Below are 18,744 nucleotides of genomic sequence, written 5' to 3'. Positions count from 1 at the left end.
TCTCTCATTCTCTGTCTCTCTCTCATTCTCTGTCTCTCTCTCATTCTCTGTCTCTCTCTCATTCTCTGTCTCTCTCTCTCTCATCCCTGTATGATGGGTATGTTCCAACTCTATTTTTTGCTCTTCTTTTCCGTTTGAGGAGGGAGTCCCTCACCTCTTCAGCCACACACCAGGAACGCTGGATTGCTTTCAGACGCTCGGAGAGGCGGATACAGTCGTGAATTGCAGGCACTGATTTATCTGGTAAGTACCGCAAACATGCTTGAACAAGGGCCGTAGACATTTTATTTGATGGTTTAGATTATCATTGTCTGTGGTTGTTAGTTATTGGTATTAGAGTTTTTTGATGTTGTTACGAATCAAATACATTTTGAAGTAGTAATCCCCTCCGAACTGGGCATTCCTGGCCAATAATGCCCTGGCTGTAAGAGTTGAAGGGCCCAAGCAAAGCCCCCACCTCTATACACACTAACACTGCAGGGGCATCAGAGTGTCTTGTTGTCATGGCAACGGGGGGTGTCACGTGATGTCATTTGTTTAATAAATTATTTTTTAAGGTGTCCAGGTTTTTCATTTTCGAAATCTGGTCACCCTATTCATCAAGCAGAAAAAGTGAAGAAACAATTGTAGTTTTGCTAATGGACGTCATTTTGGCATATCATTAGCTTTGAGGATACCCATTAATATGAAGAAAAATAACATTGATTCCCAATGTAGCCCCCCTTCCCTGGGCCAATCGCAGATCGGGCCCCCCTCCTCTGTACTAGGGTCTGGCTACGTGTCTGAGTGTGGTGCATACCTGCTGGCAACAGGGGGGCCTGAGTCTCCCGCGATGGTATGGGGGATGACAGGATCAGGTTTCTGGGGTGAATGCCTCCGTCTCATCAGAGCAGGATGAAATTTCTCTTCAGAAGGACTTGGAGAGACTGGAAACGTGGGCAGGTAAATGGCAAATGAGGTTTAATACAGATAAATGTAAGGTTATGCATTTGGGATGCAAGAATAAAAAGGCGACTTACAAATTAAATGGAGATATATTGGGGGAATCCTTGATGGAGAAGGATTTAGGAGTGCTTGTAGACAGCAGGCTTAGCAATAGTGCCCAATGTCATGCAGTAGCTGCAAAGGCAAACAAGATCTTATCTTGCATCAAACGGGCAATGGATGGAAGGGAAGTAGACATAATTATGCCCCTTTACAAAGCATTAGTAAGACCACACCTTGAATATGGAGTACAATTTTGGGCACCAATCCTAAGAAAAGACATTATGGAACTAGAGAGAGTGCAGAGAAGAGCCACCAAATTAATAAAGGGGATGGACATTCTAACTTATGAGGAGAGGCTAGCTATATTGGATTTATTTACATTAGAAAAGAGGCGTCTAAGAGGGGATATGATAACCAGTGGTTGACAAATCACCAAAAAATCTACTCGCCACACAAAAAAATCTACTCGCCACCTAGTACCAAACGTGTGCTGCTTGGGCCAATATATACTCGCCCGGTGGTTAAATCCACTCGCCCGGGGCGAGCAAATGTATAGGTTTGTCGAACACTGATGATAACTATATACAAATATATTCAGGGACAATACAAGGAGCTTTCAAAAGAACTATTCATCCCACGGGCAGTACAAAGGACTCGGGGCCATCCCTTAAGGTTGGAGGAAAGGAAATTTCACCAGCAACAAAGGAAAGGGTTCTTTACAGTAAGGGTAGTTAAAATGTGGAATTCATTACCCATGGAGACTGTGATGGCAGATACAATAGATTTGTTCAAAAAAAAGTTGGACATCTTTTTAGATGGGAAAGGTATACAGGGATATACCAAATAAGTATATATGGGAAGGATGTTGATCCAGGGATTAATCCGATTGCCAATTCTTGGAGTCAGGAAGGAATTAATTTTTCCCCTTAATGGGGTTTTTTGTTTGCCTTCCTCTGGATCAATAAGTAAGTATAGATATAGAATAAAGTATCTGTTGTCTGAATTTAGCATAGGTTGAACTTGATGGACGTACGTCTTTTTTCAACCTCATCTACTATGTAACTATGTATGTAATGGTGCAGCGCCTCCATCTCTGAGCCCCAGGAATACGGGTGGAATCCTTCCAGAGAGTCCCCCCCCCCCCCCTCGGGGATGAGAGATTCCAGTCTCACACTGTATATCTTTAAAAGCAGCCGCAGCTCTTTATTCACAGCAGCAGAATAGCAGCAACAAGACTGTCAATCAGGTACAGGGTGTCTTCCTCCACACAGGACTGCTCTCCCTCAGGATGGTCTCTGTGTCCCTGCCACCACCCCAGGTCAAGGGCACCCAGGGTGGGGCTAGCTCTTCCCTCGCCCCCTAAACAGGGTGAGAGGAATTGGTCCACCTCCCTAACTAAGGTTGCATCAGCTCTACTCAGAGGCTGATGGCTCCCCTTCTCCAACGGCCAATTGATATAGGCTCTCTCTTAATAAACAAAATAATAATGAAGGGAACACCAAAAAGGTGAGAGGGCCAGCCAGGTGACAGACTCAGCAGACTCTAACTCTGGACTGAACTCTTAACTCTGACACACACTTCTACTAAATAGGAAGTGCACTGCTCTTTATGATATTGGCAGGCACTGCCCCTGTGTCTCTGCCGACCGCACAGGGTCAGGTACCAATTTCAGGAATGTCCCGTTATTAGCGTAAACACAACAGAGTTCCATGGATCTAGCATTAAGACTGTAAGCTCTGCAGGCCAGGGATTTCCTTTCCTATTGTCTGATTTTGTTTGTTGCACTTATTGTACTATAATTCTCTGTACTGTATTGCCTCTCTTATAAAGCGCTATATAAATAAATATTTACATACATAATATATCTTAATGCATCTTAAGACACCTTAGCGTTCCCTCTATAAGACACTTTATGGTCCACTCAAGTGAATAGTCTGTAAGTAGGGTGACCATTCGTCCCGGTTTTGCCGGGACAGTCCCGTTTTTTTCTGCCCTGTCCCGATTTTAGCTCCGTCCCGGTTATGTCCCGGTTTTTGTCCCTGGTCCCGGTATTGCGGGGCAGCGGCGGTGAGGAGAATGCGGCGGCCGGTAAGTATTTTCTATGTGTGTGTGTGAATGTTGCCGGGGAGACTGAATGAAGGAGAATGCCGGGGGCGGGACTTAGAATGCCGGCCGGCCCGCATGGGATTGGATGAATGATGATGCCGGGGGCGGGACTTAGAATGCCGGCCGGCCCGCAGGGGATTGGTTGCAGGCAGGTCAGAGGAAGCCGGGGGCGGGACTTCCTCTTTGTGCAGAGCACACGTGTCTTCCCGCTCCCGGCTCCTCTGTTCGCGGTGAGTGTCCCCTTTCTGTCCCGGGTCCCAGCCAGGGGGGGTAATAGGAGTTGGTAGCGGGGGTGCGCCTACCTTTGTACCACCTTGTACCTTTGCCCCCCCCGGCGCTCCCACCATTGCCCCATCGGCGCTCCCACCTTTGCCCCCCGGCGCTCCCACCTTTGCCCCCCGGCGCTCCCACCTTTGCCCCATCGGCGCTCCCACCTTTGCCCCCCCCGGCGCTCCCACCTTTGCCCTCCCCGGCGCTCCCACTTTTGCCCTCCCCGGCGCTCCCACCTTTGCCCCCCCGGCGCTCACAGCTTTGTCCCCCTGGCGCTCACAGCTTTGCCCCCCCGGCGCTCACAGCTTTGCCCCCCCGGCGCTCCCACCTTTGCCCCCCCGGCGCTCACAGCTTTGTCCCCCATCGCTCACAGCTTTGCCCCCCGGCGCTCACTTCCCCCCGTCCCCTTGGTGTGGGAGATGGGCTTGGGGGCGGGCAGTGGTTGCTGCGCGGTCGCAGGCGGTGCAGGGGGAGGCGGGGTGTATCTCTGTGTGTGTGTATCGGTGTGTGTGTGTGTATCAGTGTGTGTGTGTATAAGTGTGTGTGTGTGTGTGTATCAGTGTGTGTGTGTGTTTCAGTGTGTGTGTGTGTGTATCAGTGTGTGTGTGTGTGTGTATTAGTGGGTGTGTGTGTGTGTGTGTATCAATGGGTGTGTGTGTGTGTGTGTATCAGTGGGTGGGTGTGTGTATCAGTGTGTCTGTATCTGTGTGTGTGTGTGTGTGTATGTGTATCAGTGTGTGTGTGTGTATGTGTATCAGTGTGTGTGTGTGTGTATTTGTGTGTGTGTGTGTGTATGTGTATCTCTGTGTGTTTGTGTATCTGTGTGTGTGTGTGTATCTGTGTGTGTGTGTGTATCTGTGTGTGTGTGTGTGTGTGTGTGTGTGTGTATCAGTGTGTGTGTGTGTGTGTGTGTGTATCGGTGTGTGTGTGTGTGTATAAGTGTGTGTGTGTGTGTATCAGTGTGTGTGTGTGTTTCAGTGTGTGTGTGTGTATCAGTGTGTGTGTGTGTGTATTAGTGGGTGTGTGTGTGTGTGTATCAGTGGGTGTGTGTGTGTGTGTGTATCAGTGGGTGGGTGTGTGTATCAGTGTGTCTGTATCTGTGTGTGTGTGTGTGTGTGTGTGTGTGTATGTGTATCAGTGTGTGTGTGTGTGTATGTGTATCAGTGTGTGTGTGTGTATGTGTATCAGTGTGTGTGTGTGTGTGTGTGTGTGTGTGTATTTGTGTGTGTGTGTGTATGTGTATCTCTGTGTGTTTGTGTATCTGTGTGTGTGTGTATCTGTGTGTGTGTGTGTGTGTGTGTTTCAGTGTGTGTGTGTGTGTATCAGTGTGTGTGTGTGTGTGTGTGTGTGTGTGTATCAGTGGGGGGTGTGTGTGTGAATCAGTGTGTGTGTGTGTGTGTGTGTGTGTGTGTGTGTGTGTGTGTGTGTGTGTGTGTGTGTGTGTGTGTGTATTTGTGTGTATTTGTGTGTATTTGTGTGTGTGTGTATTTGTGTGTGTGTATTTGTGTGTGTGTGTGTGTATGTGTATCTGTGTGTTTGTGTATCTGTGTGTGTGTATCAGTGTTTCTGTATCTGTGTGTGTGTGTGTGTGTGTATCAGTGTGGCTTTTTTGGCGATAAGCTGGTGATAAGTGGCTTATCGCTGCTTACTGCATGAGGGCCTTAGGGAGGATTTGTTCCTTTAAAGTACACCTAGTTTGGCATAGGATTTGGATGCCCAGATATTTCAAACAAGTAACAGGGGCTAGGATGGTTTTAGAGCTGGTTTTTATCTGAAGCTCTGTCATTGGCAGCTTTAGCAATTTAGCTCTGGTCCCAAATACCATTGTTACAGTCTTGTCAGTGTTTAAAATCAGTTTGTTTTGGGAAATCCAGTTTCAAGTCTCAAAAAATCAGATTGAAGTACGTGTTCAAGGTCAGAGAGGCGAGGGCTGCGTGCATATAGGATAAGATCTAAGGCCTCCACAATAACCCGTTAGGAATATTAATTCCTCATCTATCCGACATAAGTATAAAATATACTCTACCAAGACCCCTAATACAGAGTTACCCACCTTATACGGGAGCAGCTGCCAGACGAGTACAGTAAATGTATCTTATTTCTTTTGCCACTGGAGGGCAGCGTGGAGTTACAAGGAGTGGCGCCCGTAAGGACGACGTGCCAGTTAGGCGAAAGGAGAAGCGCACACACTTTTATGTGAAACGGATATATTTGGGGAGGGATTTAGTAGTCTGAGTGAGAAAATTTATATTTTGTCATAATGGAAAAATGGAAAAATTAACCATTTAAATATGCACAGATTTTATCCCACTTTTGGAAATTAGGGATGTTGCCTAAAAGTTTGAGAATGCATCAAGTGCCACCCCTGGGCTTTAATGAAGCAGCATTTGTGGGCTAAAGGGAACAGCATTCTGTATAAAGGTATTTTGGACTCGATATAAATAATTGAAGCCAAAAACTAATATTAAGTAAATTGAGAATGGAAAAAACTTCAGCACAAACGTACAGAATGTGATATTCTGAGAGATCTTACAGATGTTATCAAATCCCACAATGAATATATAGAAAATGTCTGTATAGAACGAGTCAAACAAGAATACGCCAATAAAACGTTTAAAGCTGCAGTTCAGTCTTTTTTTTTAATTTATTTTTTTACTTCAATAGTTTCATGTGGGCAATCTCTAATTACCTAAAGAACTGTATAGCTGCAGGTCAATTCGTTCTTCATGTATTGATAGGCGAAATTTGGTGACATAATTAGTGAAGGGATTTGTTTTTCTTCTGCTTCTGTCACTCAGTGGAAGCTCATGAATATTCATGAGCACTCCTGCATTGACATTTGCTAGAGGGCAGGGCTGACAAAGGGGTGTGCCAGGGCTTGTGACAGGACATGAAGGGGCAGTGCCTTAGCAAATGGCTGTTAAAATAGAATACAAGAAAATTGGTCTTTCAAAGTTGTTTTTTTAAAAACAGAAAATGCTAAAAGTATTTTTTCTTAATACAGAACTGATTTATTAAAAAAAAACACACATGCAGGATATTGACTGAACTGCAGCTTTAATTGGGAGATACAGGGGCCACAATTCAGGTAATTTAGCTGAAAGAAGGGAAGCCAGTCAGCTGGTAGAGCAGGTCAGTCGGTCAGCCAGTAGAGCAGGTCAGTCAGTTAGCCAGTAGAGCAGGTCAGCCGGTCGAGCAGATCAGCCGGTCAGCTAGTAGAGCAGGTCAGCTGGTCAGCCAGTAAAGCAGGTCTTTGACAAAGTCTCGAACGAGACGAAACGCGTCAAGAAGTACCTTGTAGCAGTTTTGTTCTGTGCTGTCATGCACTCATTAAACATGGACTTTTAGATAAATAGCGTGTGGACTCCCTGTTTCATATCCTGACGGCAGCTGTGCACCACCTGATTACCCGCTTTACATTGTTTAATGATTTTGATTTGGAGGTTGACCTATTTAAATTCGAACGTGTATTAAACCTTAAATCATTTTTTTCTAACAGGTCTACAGAATCGGTGCATTCCAATATCCAACCAGGGACAGGTAATCCTCCTATGAACAACAAGGGACAGTTAATTTGGCCACTGACCAGCAAGGGACAGATAATTCGGCTTCTTATCAAGGTACCAAAATGTGCAAGCTCAAATCCACTTTTGTCCCGCCATTTAAAAATCAATCAGTCAGCACATATATACGACTGGTTAAGGGGGACATTGCAAGGTACAAAAAAAACAAACATAGGGCTACATACAATATGTCTGTTCAGGAAAAGGAAGCATTAAAAATGTTGACTAATAATAATGAGATTATTATTAAGCGTGCGGACAAGGGGGGTGCCCTAGTAGTGCAGAATTACTCAGATTATAAGGCTGAAACCATCAGACAACTGAGTGACATTAACTGCTACATTAAATTGGATAGGGACCCTACCTTTAACTATGCGAGAGAAATTAAGGAAATTATCCAAATGGGGGTTAATAACCGGTGGATAACAGAGCCTGAATCTGAGTTTCTAACTATGTTGCATCCTAAATGCCCTATTTTCTATACCTTGCCCAAAATACACAAGAATTTAAACAATCCCCTGGGGCGGCCTATTATAGCTGCTATTAATTCATTAAATCAACCCCTTGCAAAATTTGTAGACACATTTCTACAACCTATAGAACAGACAGCAACTCATACATCAAAGACACGTTTGATTTCCTTGACAAATTAAAAAACTCACCTGGTGATGGGACTAATCATATTCTGGTTAGTTTAGATGTGTCTAGCCTTTATACAATAATCCCCCATTTTGAAGTTCTTGAGATAATCAAGGCCACCCTCATTCGCCATTATAGTGATACTGTTCCAATTGAATACATTATGCTCATTTTACATTTCATTCTCTATAAAAAATTATTTTAGATTTGAGAGTGATTTCTTCCTGCAGATTAAGGGGACAGCAATGGGCAGTAATATGGCCCCTGCTTACGCCAACATATACATGACACATTTCGAAGAGCAGTACATCTACAAATCAGACTTTTTAGTGCATATTAAAAGCTATTACAGATATATTGATGATGTTTTTCATATGGACAGGTACGGAGGATCAGCTGTTATCTTTTTTTGAGTATCTTAATGGTCTCCATTCACCGGTCCTCCTCACTAATACATGGAGTACACAGCAACTCTCTTTTTTAGATGTCCTCATTACACAGACTAATTGGGAGTTACATACTGATCTTTTTAGAAACAGAAATGCAATTTTAAGGGCAGATAGCCATCATCCTCCTTCTCTTATTGATGCATTACCTTTTTCACAGAAAGTCCAGGTCTGCAAAATCACGAGCAGGAAGGATCATATTGAACCAGCTATTGGAGAACTACGTGGTAGATTCCTGGCTAGGGGATATCTTCCTGCATATATCCTCCTGCTGTGTTAGACCGGGCACTGGATAAAGAGGTAAGTGCTACCAAAAATAAGAAGGAGGACGGGCTTGTATTTACCACTATATACAGTCAAGCTGGTGGTTTTATTAAATCTACCATTCTTAAACACTGGCATATTCTGCAAAATGATGATATATTATCTGAAAGTTGCTGTGTACCACCAATGGTGGCATTCAAAAGAGGGAGAAATCTGGCGGATAGCCTGCTACATGCAGATAATGAGGGTAACTACAGAACTCCTCATTTTCTGGAGGGTGGCAGACCGGGTAACTTTAGATGCATGAGCTGCTCGGTCTGTAACAGTCTGACTACCGGTAGTCAATTCAGTCACCCCCAAAGCGGGAGGATCATAAAAATCAAAAATAGAATCACATGTAGATCTGAATATGTAGTGTACGTAATAAAGTGTCCATGTGGTCTTCTTTATGTGGGTAAGACCATAAGAATGTTAAAAACAAGGTTCATTGAACATAAAAGTGTAATTCGAAAAGGTACGGATCCCTCTATACTTGTGCAATACTGTGTGGAACACAATCATAATGTTGCCTCTTTACGCATCATGGTATTGAGACAGTAGCACCTAGACAAGGCACTCCAGATAGGGAGACTTTCTTATTGAGACGTGAAGCATTCTGGATACATGCTTTAAATACCAGCAACGGTATGGGTCTTAATGAGCAACAGAATTTAAAATGCTTCCTTCATAGAAGGTAATTTTTGTCTTTCTACAGGCATATTTGATCTTGCACCATCCATGGACTCTGCACTTACCAATTGGGAAGATTATCCTTTTTGTGTGGTTTTTTTCCCTTCTTTTTTTCCCCTCCCTCCCCCTTCCCCTCCCTCCCTTCCCCTCCCCCCCCCCCCTGGTTGTGTGTACCCATTTCTGACCTAGGTATACACACTAGTATATTCTAAATACTGACGTACTGCATATTCTTATGTGGAATTTCACTGTAACTTTGCAGGATTATACTGATGTCATCAGCAGTATACAGTCACATGTTTTAATAGTATATTGCTGTATTAGTTTTGTGCACATATGCTTTATTAATATTTTGGTGTGTGGTTTATTTACACTTTCAGGGTGATTTATAGGAGTGTCTCACTCCTCCCTGCTCTGACACTGATCCCATGGCGACAGATACATCTTTGTCCAGCCCTGTGAGTACAGTCTTGATTGGTGCACGCCCGTCCCCCCTTACCCCCCCCCTGACTGCCGGGTCACGCTGACGTCATCATGGGGGAGTGTTCAGTCTGGGGAGAGGTGTGGCTGTGGCTGCAGTCCTCCAAGACAGCTCTATGCTGTATTGCCAGGGATTTAGACCTAGACGTCTGACGTCACTAGGGGGCGCTATATGGTAGCTCTGACGTCATCAGGTGGGGGTCAACATCCTGGTTATGTGGCAGAGCGGGGAGGGGTGAGTATCGGGGGTGGTATATATTGTGACTGTTTCTTGTGTTTGTAGCCTTCACCTTGACTGCCGAAACGTTGGACTTTTATGGCATATTAAACCTCCTTTGAGTAAGACCGTGTGCCTGCTTCTTCTTCTTTGTCCGGCTACAGGAAGGGTCAGGAGACAGGGAGGACAGAGGCAGGAGAACTCCATCTGGCTCCGGCCTTGCCTGTCCCTACGAATACAAACATACAACCCCTCACTGAATAACATAGCCCTAATCCCATGTAATAATCCTGGGTGTAAACAAAATAATGGTTTTATGAATATTGTAATGGTTTATTAGGGACCTAGGAGGTGGCCAGTGGGGCTGTTATGTGTATTTTTGTTTATTGTGGGTAGCGGGGGTGGGTGAACGGGGTATTGGCCCCAAGGATGAGTGTTTAGGCCTACCGGGTGGGGGGGTAGCGGGAGGGGTTAACCCCTTCATTACCTTAGCGGTTTTAACCGCTAAATTAAAGAAGAGGTTAAGTCATCCCGCAACCCCCTGGCAAGGCCTAAACACCCACCCAGGGCCAAATACCACCTTCACCCACCCCCGCTACCCGCAATAAGCCTGGCATGGGTATATAACCCCTTCATTGCCTTGGCGGTAATGAAGTTGCCTGTAAATGCATTTTTTATGCATCGGATTCATGACGGGGGTCTCTGGTGCTGATATTAATGGATATCAGCTCTGGGACACATGCATTTTATTTTCATCGCAGCTTCACCCCACCTTCTTGCCAACTTTTGTGGCTGGACAATTTGGAGAAGAAACAGCAATTTTAAAGTGGCGATCAGCCGCAATAAGCTGATCAGGGCTTATAGAATTAAGCGTGTTTGAAAAACTGGCGATCAGTGCCGAAAAGTGGCTTATCACCGCGCGTCTGCCGATTTTATTTATTTATTTATTTATTTTCCGGCAAAAAAAAAACGGTTATTTTTGCTCTAATCGCCAGCTTCTCTGGGCTTACTGAATCGCTGTAGGCGATTACTGCATGAGGGCCTTAGGGAGGATTTGTTCCTGTAAAGTACACCTAGTTTGGCATAGGATTTGGATGTCAGGGTATCAATGTGCAACCCAAATGTTAAATGGGAGTTGAACTATATGCCCAGATATTTCAAACCAGTAACAGGGGCTAGGATGGTATTAGAGTTGTTTTTTATCTGAAGCTCTGTCATTGGCAGCTTTAGCAATTTAGCTCTGGTCCCAAATACCATTGTTACAGTCTTGTCAGTGTTTAAAATCAGTTTGTTTTGGGAAATCCAGTTTCAAGTCTCAAAAAATCAGATTGAAGTACGTGTTCAAGGTCAGAGAGGCGAGGGCTGCGTGCATATAGGATAAGATCTAAGGCCTCTCACAATAACCCGTTAGGAATATTAATTCCTCACCTATCCGACATAAGTATAAAATATACTCTACCAAGACCCCTAATACAGAGTTACCCACCTTATACGGGAGCAGCTGCCAGACGAGTACAGTAAATGTATCTTATTTCTTTTGCCACTGGAGGGCAGCGTGGAGTTACACGGAGTGGCGCCCGTAAGGACGACGTGCCAGTTAGGCGGAAGGAGAAGCGCACACACTTTTATGTGAAACGGATATATTTGGGGAGGGATTTAGGAGTCTGAGTAACAAAATTAACCATTTAAATATGCACAGATTTAATCCCACTTTTGGAAATTAGGGATGTTGCCTAAAAGTTTGAGAATGCATAAAGTGCCACCCGTGGGCTTTAATGAAGCAGCATTTGTGGGCTAAGGGGAACAGCATTCTGTATAAAGGTATTTTGGGTTCGATATAAATAATTGATGCCAAAAACTAATATTAAGTAAATTGAGAATGGAAAAATCTTCAACACAAACGTACAGAATGTGATATTCTGAGAGATTTTACAGATGTTATCAAATCCCACAATGAATATATAGAAAATGTCTGTATAGAACGAGTCAAACAAGAATATGCCAATAAAACGTTTAATTGGGAGATACAGGGGCCACAATTCAGGTCATTTAGCTGAAAGAATAGAAGCCGGTCAGCCGGTAGAGCAGGTCAGCCGGTCAGCCAGTCAGCCAGTAGAGCAGGTCAGCCGTTCAGCCGGTAGAGCAGGTCAGCCGTTCAGCCAGTAGAGCAGGTCAGCCGGTCAGCTCTGAGATCAGCATTACTTATATCCCCTAAACGTTGTCCCCTGCATGTAATGCTGCAGAACAGCCTGCACTGCATATACTGTACATGAGATACTTAACACTTTCTTTTCGCTCGACTCTAATCTGAATGATTTGCTAATTGGTTTGTAATTAGAGAGATATTTGTAGCAGAATCCCATGTATGTTCTTTTTACCTTTTTAGATGCCGTTTTGTGTAATAAAAGATATGAGATCAGAGGGGCTTCCTGTTTGCACTTGTGTTTTGGCAGAAGTGTATATTTGACCCTATAAATCTCCCTCACACCCGGGCTTGGCAGCGTGACACTAGTGCAGCGTCCTGGGGAAGAATCACTGAGCTGTTAGCAATAGATACAACGGATAGAAAAGACACTACACATAGGTTTGATTAAAGAGAGTATTTTATTGAAATAATGAATCTCTTTGCTGGTAGGGGCCTGCAGCACATTGCGGAGCGATATAGTAACACGCAGAGCAATGCATTGCAGGCCCCTCCGGCAGCAAAGGGGTGAAGACCAATGCAGGGTGTTTAAAGATCTCACTGATAATTCATGCACAAAGGGCAGTTTGTTGCTGTGATCCAGAGGAAGGCGAAACATAACCCCTGCTGTGCAATGGGGGAAAAAAATTCCTTCCTGACCCCATTAAATGGCGATCGGATGGTCCCTGGATCACTGCGCAGTGAGATCAGATGGAGCAGCACAGATCAGCGTTGTTATACACAGGGGCACACTCAGTATATAGAGATGCGGGTGATGGGGCCCTTGTGCCCCTGTGTATAACTCACCTGCTCCCCCATCCCCCTGCATATCTATCCCATTCACCCTTTTTCCTCCCGCATACCTCGCAGGGCCGGCCGGCCATTAGGCGGTCGCCTAGCGCGCAGAGGTCCTAGGGGCGCATTAATAATCATTATTATTTTTTCCTCTTATTATTTTATTTATTTATCTTTTTTTTAAAATTATTATTCTTTTTTTTATCCAGTATTTTGGCGCCCTTTTATTTTTATTTTGCGTCGCGCTGGGGTGCGGTTGCACCCCCTGCAGCCCCGATAGCTACGCCACTGTTTATTTTATTATTTTATTTATCTTATTATTTTTTATACAACTGGGGCACAAATTTTAAGTTTCGCCTCGGGCGCATGAAACCCGTGCTCCGGCCCTGCTCCTTGTTCTCTCTCACCCTCTCACGCCCAATATCCCTATCTCCCTCTAGTACCTGCCCCTCCCGCAGCCTTCCTGATCTTATCTGCCTCTCCTGCGGTCAAACCAACTTCTCAGGGCCCCTAGAATACCCCTGTATCTACGCCCTGGCTCCTCTGCTACCTGCTCCTGGCTACTTCTCCGCCTAAAAAAGGTGAAGCAGCAGATCTGTCCGCACCTCTCGTATTCTCCTACCTGCTCCCGGGGTCTTCTCCTCCGCCTAAAAAAGATGAAGCAGCAGATCCGGCCACACCTGTCGTATGCTCCTTGGTCATCGTACACCACGTCTGCGTCATCGGCCGCCTTGTAGCCCACCTCATTGTTCCACTTGACGGCCGCTTTGTCGTATGCCTCGTCGTCCGCCTCGTAGCCCGCCTCGTCGTCTGGTGGCACAAAGGGCACCACCTTCGTGCGTGTCCTGATCTGCAGGAGACATGAAGTGTTTGTAACCAGGGACAGTGATACTCTGTATCGCAAGAGCTCCTGTGCCACTTATACCCCATCCCCAATACCACGTTATACCGCCCTCCACAGGGCAAATACCCGTTATACCCACCTCCCCAGGCCCAGTACCCAGTTATACAACCCTCCCAAGGCCCAGTACCCTGTTATACGCCCCTCCCCAGGCCCAGTACTCGTTATACCCACCTCACCAGGCCCAGTACCCGTTATACCCACCTCACCAGGCCCAGTACCCATTATATACCCCTCCCCAGAAGGTCATGTTTCTATTTATCAAAAATACATTGAGTTACCTCTGGTTTTCAGGCATGTCCTGGGGGAGTTATCACAGAGACACAGAAACGTCGCTGAGTTTGGTGAGTAACTCCCTTAACCTCTCAGCAGTTGAATTCCCCATTAGGCGCTTAGCATGTTAAAAACAAGCGTTGCTATTTCTCTGCATGAAGTTGCAGGTAATTGGAAGAGTTACACAGTGACGGCTATTTCATCACTCACCTTCTTCCCCCGAAACGGTCTTTTCTGTCTTATTTCCGGCTTCACATCGGATATCCATATCCATTCTTGGCCTCTGATCTGTATGCAAGGCAATGCTTTAAGACAGGGTTGCACAACCTTTTCCCCCTGCTCCCCCCTCCACCTTCCCCACCTTGTCTCCGACGTTCTGATGTAACGACGTCATGTGATATCACGTTGCTATGGCAATGCCACATCATGTGACGCCACGTTGCTGTCGCCAGAAGCCGCCGGAGACAAGGAAAGGGAACTTACAGAGGCCTTGCGCGCGATCTCCGGCATTTAATTTAAATGCTGTGGGGAAGAGCGACGGGCCTCTGTAAGCGCCGAGCCCCTCCTCCCAAAAAAATGTCGTGCCCCTTGATTTGCGCACCCCTGCTTTAAGAGATATTCTGGGACCCTCCAACTCCTCCATCGGACCCTTCCTCATATTGACTGACCTTGCAGTGCTCTGCACTGACTTGCACTGACCTGCTATGGTGCCTCTCAAAATACCATGCTAACTCATTCTGAACATACATGTGTCCTTTCTACATGTTACTCAGCTTGTATGGGCCACAGACAGCTTTCCCGGGGTCCAGGACTAGTTTCCACCGGAGACACTCACCCATGGGTCGGCGATTTTGCGAGAACCCACCCCCCCCCAACCTGTTTTCTCTTGCACTGCCATAGACAACAACATTTCGGCCTGCTGGTCTTTCTCAGGTAAAGTGGCTAAACCCACTAAATCCAGCAAAGAAAGGCCAGCAGCCGAAACATTGTAGTCTGTGGCACAATAAATTATCTTTTTTTATTCAAATCCGTGTGCCCTTTCCCATCAATCATATTGTATCCATTGGACGAAATGACGGTCTTCCCTGAGACTAAGGGACACCGGTAAAAGTATCACTACTTATTGTTTTTTTTTGGTGTGCAGCAAATCCCCATCATTTTTGCGTTCTCTTGCTCTGCCCCAATCTGACACACCACCTTGCTCTCTCACCCCCCTCTTAGACTCCCCTGTCACCCTTTCCTTCCTCAAAGGTTGTCCTTTAATCAGATCTTACCCAAATTGTCTCCATCTCCCTTGGAAATGTTCTGTCTTTAAGCTGTGCAGCTCCTCTTGATCCGAACTTTCTTAGCTGACCCCTTTAGGTTTCGGCTCCGAGGGTCTAAAAAATAAGCGACTCCGAAAAGATGTGAAATATGCGCACGGGTCCTAATGGGGCACTGAGGGGGAGACTTAAATACTAGTAAATATAATCTACTGTGCTAACAAATATAATCTATTAACTAACAAATATAACTTATTCAACTAAGAAATATAATTTATTAAACTAACAAATATAACTTATTAAACTAAGAAATATAACTTTTTAAACTAAGAAATATAATTTATTAAACTAAGAAATATAACTTATTAAACTAAGAAATATAATTTATTAAACTAAGAAATATAACTTATTAAACTAAGAAATATAACTTATTAAACTTAGAAATATAATCTATTAAACTAAATATATATTAAACTAAATAAATATCTATTCAACTAAATAAATATAATCTATTTAAAAACAATACAATAAAAAGCTGGAGAAATGATACGTCAACCAAGCCACAGATGTGATGCCAATGAGCGTTGAACTCCTTGCAGATCCACCGTCAGCTGGTTGTGGCAGAAAGTGGTGACATACAGTAGAACAGAGTGGTTGAGCTGTAACCACGGCAGTCAGGTCAGAAATCAACACAATATTTTTTGAAATTTAGAATGAGAATGTTCTGTATGTCACATTCTGGGCTCAGACTCTGAGCCCTGTCACATGTTAGCAGCTTGTGATAATAGAAAGTATCCATATACTGGGATGTGATAAGAAACATGAAGGTCATTTTATACTGGGTCCCATAACCTGCTTTATATGAAGTATCATTTTACACTAATTAGTAGAGATGTTACATTTTGAAAAATAGCACTTCTGGCGACATTGTTCATTTTCTCTACAAATGATAAATGAAAAAGTTGGATAAAACGTTATATGTGTGTGTGCGCGCGCAATATATATATATAGAGGTATCAGTACCGTGTTAGCCGAGCTTCAATAATCAAAAAATAAATAGATGATACCGTTCTGTGGCTAACGAAATGCTTTTATTTGTGCGAGCTTTCGAGATACACTGATCTCTTCTTCCGGCGATGTTACAATGAATGAAGCAAGCAAAAGGTATACTTAAAAACAGTGTCTCTTGGAATGTTATCTGTGCTGGTCCTTCCCCCGGTGTGGATGTGTTTTATGCCTAGAGGTGTCAAAAGGTTCCTGAAAGCAAGTGATGAAAGAGTGTGTATGTGTATCAGTGTGAATGAAAATGAATGGAGAGCCCACAGTATATACAGTGCTTTACAAAAGGTGTGTGTGGAATGGGAGTGGATATAAATGGTGTGGGTGGGTGTGGAAATGTGAGAGTTTGTAGCACAACTAAAAGTGTGTGTGGATACTTTGTGGTCCCTATTGGTGTATAGGGATGGAAAAACAGTATTTGTATGTGTAAGAGACAGCTGTGTGTGCATACATATAGCACAGTATGTTAAATTACGCCGCGGGGTCATGTGACGTCACCCTCGTCAAATGCCGCTGCAGGTCACGTGACGCCGCATCAAGGTAAGGGGGGGGGGCGCGAGCACCAGCAGGGGGGCGAGCTGCAAAAGTTTGTGCTCCCCTGGTATAACCAATAAATAATATAGCTGATATAGCAATTTGGTTGTGGCTAGAGAGAGATTATAATGGCAGTGAGAATTAGTGGTCAGAATTAATAACAGTGCAATTACTAAAAAGTAGCTGTAATAAAATAATAATAAACACTATGCCTAAACACAATAAAAGTCCAGAAACCTAGCTCTAATAGCTATGTTATAACTCAATCATAAAAGGATCCAATTCGGGCGTCCTCTGGAGCCCTGGCAGCTCTCTTCAGGGAAACAACCACCTCCTCGATAGATATCTAAACAAAAAAAAGAAGAGAAAGTGCCCGCTCCATGTGTAAATTCGGTTTAACAATTTCATTTCCTGGACAAGATAAAAATAGCAAACTCACAAACATCCGTTTGGTAAAAGCATTGTGTGAGACAGGCTCGGGCTCCGTGGTAATCCGGTGGTCAATCCGCAGCTCCAGACTTTGGACGATGACCGGGAAACTCGATAGGCTGTGCCCCTCGCAGTGTGGTCCTCCAGCAATCTGTGGTATGTTGTGGTTCCACTGTAAATCCGGTGTCTCGTCTTGGTCGCGTACCAACTTCCCTTCCGGCGTCAGGACGTATAGTGTGGCAATAGCAACGAGAAGAAAGTACTGAGGTGGGGTTGGATCCCCCTCGGTTATTTCTTGTTTTATTAATAAATAATTTACTATATTTTAATCTCTGGTGCGCATTGTGTGCATTTTTCTTCTTGTCTGCACAGTGCTTCAGATGCTGCATCTGAAAAAATGCCGGTGGATCGGGATGTGAGGTAGGGAAGTGACGTCCGCGCCGGAACGTTATTGCCACGCCTCCAAATATTTATTGCCACGCCCCCAATCGCACCCGCTGCATACCCTGCAAAGCCATAAAAAAGCTCAGGCTTCAGCAAGTGTATTGCAGCGTGTGCCTTCCCTCCGTCTGAAATACTATAGACGCAGCCTTATCGACGCTTACTAAATAGGCCCGTGTCTCTCTCTCTCTCTCTCTGTGTCTCTGTCTCTCTGTGTGTCTCTGTCTCTCTCTCTGTGTCTCTGTTTCTCTCTGTGTGTCTCTGTCTCTCTCTGTGTGTCTCTCTGTGTCTCTGTCTCTCTCTGTGTGTCTCTGTTTCTCTCTGTGTGTATCTCTGTCTCTCTCTGTGTCTCTGTGTGTGTCTCTGTGTCTCTCAAATCAAATCAGCTTGATTGGCATGTCAAAAGAACATTTCAGTATTGCCAAAGCGTGAGTAATAGGGGGTGTGGGACAATGATTACACGAATACTAGGGGGTACGGTATAATGGTTATACAGTACATTACTTTTGTCTCTCTCTCTCTCTCTCTCTCTCTCTCTCTCTCTCTCTGTGTCTCTCTCTCCCTATGTCCCTCTCTCTGTTTCTCTCTCTCTGTGTCTCTCTCTCATTCTCTGTCTCTCTCTCATTCTCTGTCTCTCTCTCATTCTCTGTCTCTCTCTCATTCTCTGTCTCTCTCTCATTCTCTGTCTCTCTCTCTCTCATCCCTGTATGATGGGTATGTTCCAACTCTATTTTTTGCTCTTCTTTTCCGTTTGAGGAGGGAGTCCCTCACCTCTTCAGCCACACACCAGGAACGCTGGATTGCTTTCAGACGCTCGGAGAGGCGGATACAGTCGTGAATTGCAGGCACTGATTTATCTGGTAAGTACCGCAAACATGCTTGAACAAGGGCCGTAGACATTTTATTTGATGGTTTAGATTATCATTGTCTGTGGTTGTTAGTTATTGGTATTAGAGTTTTTTGATGTTGTTACGAATCAAATACATTTTGAAGTAGTAATCCCCTCCGAACTGGGCATTCCTGGCCAATAATGCCCTGGCTGTAAGAGTTGAAGGGCCAAGCAAAGCCCCCACCTCTATACACACTAACACTGCAGGGGCATCAGAGTGTCTTGTTGTCATGGCAACGGGGGGTGTCACGTGATGTCATTTGTTTAATAAATTATTT

The 18,744-nt window shown here is 44.6% G+C and overlaps 1 long non-coding RNA gene across 10 annotated transcripts in view; it reads left to right on the top strand.

Annotated features, from left to right (window-relative positions):
* Window positions 1-18,496, top strand: part of LOC142477676 (uncharacterized) — a 39,923-nt gene extending 21,427 nt beyond the window's left edge. For 2 of the 10 annotated variants that reach the window (XR_012792599.1, XR_012792596.1), the window contains exons 6-11: window positions 140-243; window positions 6,863-6,983; window positions 8,172-8,311; window positions 9,385-9,462; window positions 17,509-17,556; window positions 18,334-18,493. This is a non-coding gene — a long non-coding RNA (uncharacterized LOC142477676). The other 8 variants (XR_012792598.1, XR_012792603.1, XR_012792605.1 and 5 more) reach the window with 6 other exon arrangements.
* Window positions 18,497-18,744: the final 248 nt, after the last annotated feature.

Source organism: Ascaphus truei, unplaced genomic scaffold (genome assembly GCF_040206685.1).
Source record: "Ascaphus truei isolate aAscTru1 unplaced genomic scaffold, aAscTru1.hap1 HAP1_SCAFFOLD_2246, whole genome shotgun sequence".
Classification (NCBI taxonomy): Eukaryota; Metazoa; Chordata; class Amphibia; order Anura; family Ascaphidae; genus Ascaphus; species Ascaphus truei.
The sequence above is the reverse complement of the archived record's forward strand: the minus strand, read 5'-3'. Positions and strand labels throughout refer to the sequence as shown.